This window comes from Chrysochloris asiatica, unplaced genomic scaffold (assembly GCF_000296735.1).
Source record: "Chrysochloris asiatica unplaced genomic scaffold, ChrAsi1.0 scaffold00083, whole genome shotgun sequence".
In the NCBI taxonomy this organism is placed as follows: domain Eukaryota; kingdom Metazoa; phylum Chordata; class Mammalia; order Afrosoricida; family Chrysochloridae; genus Chrysochloris; species Chrysochloris asiatica.
The window spans coordinates 729,434-736,037 of record NW_006408601.1 but is presented as its reverse complement, the minus strand read 5'-3'; positions in this window follow the sequence as shown (position 1 = coordinate 736,037).

Sequence of the window (6,604 nt, the reverse complement as noted above, 5' to 3'; positions counted from 1 at the left end):
CCCCCTTCTGGCACCTTCCCCTAGGAGGGTCATTATCTCCTCTCTTTCCTGAGTCCTTAACTTCTTTCTCTATTGGTTATTTTTCTAAAATATTTAAATGAACTGAAGCTTCTTCTGTTTTAAGAAAACTCAAATCCCAGTTCTACTCCCAGTCCCTAGTCAACTTTCTCGTTGCCATCCTCCTGCCACCATTGGCCCATAGGACCCCTCCTTAATCTTGGGGACATTCTCTCCTCTGCCTATCCAGCTGTTTCCTTTCAGCCATCTAGGCTCTAGTTTGTCCTGAAAAGTTGTGGTTACTCATGGTTCCACTGGAGTCCACTTGTCTTTTCAGTCTCTGCATTCTCTCTGGGAGATATTATCTGCTTCCCAAGTAGCTCTCAGAAGACCCATAAAGTACCTCCAGCCCAGAGTTCTTGCCTCAATTTAGACCCACAAGCACAAGTTCTTGGAGAACATCTCTTCTGGAACCCCCTCAGGGACCTTGAACTTTACATATCCCAATTTGAGTCCATCACCCTCTGAACCTTCTGCTTCCCTTCTAGAATTTCTTCCTCGGTCAACACCATCTTCAGTCAAGGCCCTCTCCTAACTCCAAGGTCACCTCTGACTCTGCCACCCCCCTCTCTCCCCTTCCTCCCCAAAGAAATGACTCTAATCCACTCAGGACCTGAGCTCAGTCTTGGCACACCCAATTACTTTAGCAAAATTTGATTTTGATGTGCATTGTCTTAAGTTTTTAAAATAGTGTACAGAAAATCATGTCTACAGGTAGATCTAGGCTGTAAGTAGATTACCAATTTGTAACTCTTGAAGTGTGTGCCAACTCGTTGGTGCGTTTGTGTGGGAACATGTCTATTTTGGTATAATTGTGGAAGGGAGGCAATTGAGAAGCAGAACTGAATGACATGCTCCATCGTGTTCACCACCATCATCATCACAGCTACACATTACTTTGATTGAGTGCTAAAAAATCCAATGCAACCCTCTAAGTGTATCATCCTCTTTTTGCTTCTGAGGACGCTGGCATAGTCATTTTTTGGCAGTGCATGGGGGATTGTATGTATGCTCATGTATGCCAATGAGCACAACAGAACCACAAATGCCCACCCAGTGCATGTGACCTTTGTTCTTGGAGGATTGGCTAGAATGCCCCTAATTCTTCACTTGCTTCCTGTAACAGATGCACGCTTTGTCCTGTAACTTGGCAGTCCTTTCCATTAAAGTGGCCTCAAGCATAGCAAAGATTTTGAGGTTGGTGCAGGATCAGGCAGATTTTGTTCTGTTGTGCATAGGGTCGTTATGAGTTGGTACTGACTCGTTGGCACCTAACAATAACCCATTAGAGTAGGCAGATACTTCCCTGCCCAACTGATTTGCAGCGTGGCCACAAGACTTGTCTTGACCAGTACAAAGTTAGCAGATTTTATATGAGTGGAGGCTTTCAACATGTTCTCTGGTTTGACTTGCCTTGACATGCCAGTATGCCATGAAAAGAGCTTGTCCCAGATGGCTATGGCACCTGCTGCCTAGATTCCCAATTGAGAGCACATAGAACAAACTTGAATTCAACCCACAGCTTGGAACCCAGCCTGTCCCATCCCATGTGAGCCCAGCCCACCCTCAGACCTACAGTCTGAAGCAGAACCACCCAACCAACCCACAGACTCACATACACAAGGCAAGTAGATGGAAGAAGCTTGTTACACAAATTATTAGAGCGGACACCCGACTCTATACCCGAGTTCTATCTGTGTAGGTAAGTGTGCATATGAACTACATGCCCAAGTACTTGAATATTCAACAGATACTACTGGCTCCCCTCCTCTGATCCAGGCCCGTGGGTTGTGGCTGCCTCTGGCCATCTGTGGCCAGCTCCAGGTGAGGGTCCAGAGTTGACCTGCGCTGAGTGCCCACGCTACCACGCCACACTATCTTCCCCAGACTTGGTTGCTTTCTGCCTTAGACTTTGCCTGAAGTTCCCCGTGTTGATGAGGAGACTCCACGGCTACAACTAGGACTGCAGGAGGCCAGGGGAAGAGATTTGTGGGAACAGAGAGGGTAAGGAGGAAGAACTACCAACTCCCAGCGCAGCTGCCACCAATGTCCTATCAGCACTCTGACCAGATATCTGCACCCCAGGAAGGATGAGACTTCAGACATTCTAAGTGCTGGGGTTGGGCCCACCTACAAACATGGCAGAGCCAGGCAGGGCCAGAGAATGGCTGTCCTCACAGAACAGACCAGCAGACACATTCTGAGTTCTTTTCTAGCAAGGCTGTGCTGCCGATTCAGGTGAAGGGCTTGGCACCATCTACCCAACTCTGGAGGCCCTTCTACCCAGGGGCATCAAAGCAACACATCAGCTTGTATGTTGCTAGTAAAACTCCATTGTATAGATGAAGAAAGAGAGGTTCAGAGAAGAGATCTCACTTGTTCAAAGTCACACAGTTCCTAACTGCTAAAATCAGCACTGGCTCTGGTTGCTCTCTTGTCCACTGTTCTCTCTGGAGAAAAAATGTATAAAAATCAAGTAGAGAAATAGAATGTATCTGTCAGGAAAATAGTCCAAGTTCAGTTCAGCAGAGTAAAGTTAATATGAGAAACTACAGGTATATGGGAGTCCTGGTATGGTGCTGTAAGATAAGCACTGGACCATAGGATTGATTTGAACTACAAGGTTGTCAGTTGAAACCCACCAGCCGCTTCTTGGAAATCTTACACAGGTTCGCTATGATTCAGAACTGACTTAACGACGCTTAACAACAACATCATAGGTATTCATTGCTTAATATCTGTTCAGGCAACAACTGACTACACTTGTGTCTGCGTTGATGGAAAGGTATGTTGCTGGATGCCTTGGCCCTGTCTCAGGCACCCTCGCCCCCCGTGGCCCACAAGTTCCCTCCCCGAGCTGGTTCTCACAAGTGAGCTGACCTTTCCTGCAGCTGGCTTAGCAGAGAGGGGAGTAACTGCTGGGTAGGACATGGCTGAATGCTCACCTCAGGCAACCAAAGCCAGAGCTAACCAAGTCATGGGCCAACAGTAGCCAGTGCACCTGAGGACACAGGTGTTCTCACAATGCCCAAGTTCAGCTATACATTGTGGGTGTTAAGTGACACATGTCTGCAATTACAATGGTGATGGAAATTTGGAATCCTAATGCGGATTGAGAAGGAATCCAGAGATGAGAAATAGCAGGAAGCCACTGGCTACAGAGACCAAGAGAAGAATTGGTGCAAACACAGTCCAGAGCCACCTGTAGGAGCAGGAACCACAGAGGGAGTTAGGGTCACAGGTTGAGCATCACCTGGGAGGAGACACAGTCATTAACCGTGCTGCAGGCAGACCAACTCATAGCGGCTGGTGGGTTTGAACTGCTGACCTTGGTTAGTAACCCAGTTCTTACTCTACAGCTCCATACCAGGACTCCAGCTTCTCCCTTTATCCCCCTCCAATATCCCACCTGGTATGGCACTGTGGGTTCATGCGTTGGACTACAAAGTCAGTTTGAACTGCAAGGTCAGTGGTTCAAGTTTACCAGCTGCTCCTCGGAAACCCTATACAGGGCCGCTATGCGTCAGAACAGACTCAATGGCACTTAACAACAACAATACAGAGCAGGGATTCTTGGTGTGGTGCTTAGGATAAGCACTGGATCGCTTATCCTATAGCACCACCAGGTCAGCAGTTCAAACCCACTACCTGCCCCTTGGAAACTCTATACAGGGTTTCTATGAATTAGAACCGACTTCACGGCATTTAACAATACAGAACAGAACAGAGGAGGTGTGGACAACATATCTGGGAGCAAGTGGGCCCACGTCCTGCATGCTAAGTTTATTTCCCCTACCCTCTTCTAATGTCTGAGGGGAAAACGCCATATAACTCCGAGTGGGAAGGGGCCTGGAGCATGTGGTCCTGCCACCTACTGTCACAACTGCGGGGTGGGGGTTGGAATCTGTCTATGCCAGTTCCAAGTTCCTTTGCAGCACCTCCATGGCCCTTTAAAACAGAAAGGCACTGGCACCCAAAGACAGAGCCACTACCATGCTGGGAGTTTCTAAGAGTGACACTCAGTGTGTACTACTAGGGATGACATTTCAGGGACCTTCAGGGGACAAATAAATGGACAGGTAGCCCTGGGACTCTGGCCCACACTCATGGTGGGGTGTAGCTATCCTGCTGCGCTCTGGCCAGGGGAACCACTGAAAACTTGGTGGAGCTCAGTTTTACTCTGGCATACATGGGGTTTCAGGTATTGGAGTTGACTCATTAGCAACCAGTTAGGGGCATCCTTGTCCTCAGTTCACAGAAGGGACTTGCACAATGCCACTCAGTGTGAGTACAAAGTCTAGGCCCATATCACATGCCAAGCTTCCCCTCAGAACAGGCACATGACGCTGTGCCAGGGTCCCGGGTGAACACACAGCTCTAGAATCACCTCTTTCAGACCCTGAACTTTTTACGTATCAGTACTGACAAGAAGGAGTCCTGGTGTGGCACTGTGGGTTAATGAGCTGGACTGCAAAGTTGTTTGAACTGTAAGGTTGGTGGTTCAAGCTCACCAGCCGCTCCTAGGAAACCCTATAAAGGGTTGCTATGAGTCGGAACAAACTCAACCGCACTTGACAATAACAGCTGATGAGAAGGTACCACAAGGTAAATGGCTCAGCCCAATTGCTTGTGGCTGGCACACAGTAAATGCCAGAGTTATAATAGTTGGCCCCAGAGCTTTGTGAAGCATTGGTTTCTTTTACTTATTTAAGGAATTTAAGAAAAAAAGTCTGTAAAAGTGAATGAGTCCCACAGAAATAAAGGAGACCAGCCCACCCACAGTAGTCAACCCACTTACTCTATTTACTATTCAAGTTGCACCGAGATTTATTTCTTCTACTGGATTATTTCCTGGGGATAAATTCCCTGGTGTAGAATTACTGGGCCAAGAGTTCAGAACACTTTTATGGATCTTAATAATTGTTGTCACATTGCTTTCCAAAAAGATTGTTTCAATATGTGTTCTGCTCAATACTACAGATTGAGTTTTTGGTTTTTGGTGTTTTTTTTTCCCCCTCCCTTACCATTGGGTTCATTTTTTCTTTACTAATTCATGGGTACAGCACAATTTACATTCTTTTGAAGACCCAGTAAGAACATTTTGAAGTACTTACTGCTTTATCACATTTACTTAGAACTTTTTATTATTGTGGTGAAATACACATGACCTAAACAATGACTACTTTAGTCATTCTTAAGAACACAATTCAATGGCATTAAGTACTTTCATAATGTTATGCAATCATCACGACTATTTGTAGAACGTTTCACACCGCAGACAGAAACTCTGTACCTACTAGCAGTAAATCCTCATTCCTCCCTTCCCCCAGTCCCTGGTCTCTCATTTACTTCCTGCCTTTAGGAATTTGTCTATTCTAGAAAGTTCACAGAAGTGGAAATATTTATCCTTTTGTGTCTGCTTATTTCAATTAGAATTTTCTAGGTTTATTCACATTGTGGCCTGTAACAGAAATCCTTTTTATGGCTGGATATTATTCCATTGTGTGAATATACCATATGGTGTTTTTCCATTCATCTGTTAATGGACATTTGGGTTGTTTCCATCCTTTGGCTATTGTGAATAATTCTGCCGTAAACATTGGCATAGAGGCATCCGTTTGAGCCCATTTTCAGTCTTTTGGGTATATATCTAGGAGTAGAAGTGCTGGGTCATATGGTAATTCTCCGTTAACTTTTTGAGGGGCTGCCAAACTGTTTTCCACGACAGCTGTACCATTTTAGGATCCCACCAGCAATGTTGGAGGGTTCTACTCTCTTCACATTCTGCCAACACTTGGGGTGAGTTTTTGTTGTTAAGTTCTAAGAGTTTATGATACAACGGGCTTCAGAAAGTTCATGGAAAAATGGAATTAAAAGATAATGGAATTATTCCATGAATATTTTGAAGCCCCTTCATATATTCTGAAAACAAAACTCAGATACATAATTTGCAAATATTTTCTCAATTCCACGGACTATCTTTTTACTCATTTGATAGTGCCTTTTAATGCACATTTCATTTTGATGAACACCAATGGTCTATATTTTTTTTTTTTTTTACTTATTTTTCATGTCGTATTCCATCTCATGAATATATCTTTGTCTTTTCTTTTTTTGAGTTTTCTGGTTTTAGTTTTTGAACTGAGGTCTTTAATTCATTTTGAGGTACATTTTATAACATGGTTTAGGAGTCTAATTTTTGCATGTGGATATTCAGCTTTGCCAGCAACCTTTGGAGAAGAGACCATCCCCATTGAATGGTCTTGACAACTTGTCAGAAATAATGGATCATGAATGTGAGGGTTTCTTTTGAGATCTCCTTCTATTTCATTGGTCCATATGTCTCTGATTTCAATCTCTCACTGTTTTGATTACCATGGCTCTGCCATAAATTTTTAAATCCACAAGTATGACTATTCCAATTTTTTGGTTCTTTTTTAAGAGTGTTTTGGTTATTTCGGGTCCCTTCAAACTTATGAATTTTAATACGAGTTTTATCTTTCTGCAGAAAAATATTGCTGGAATTTTGTTACAGATGATCCTGAAT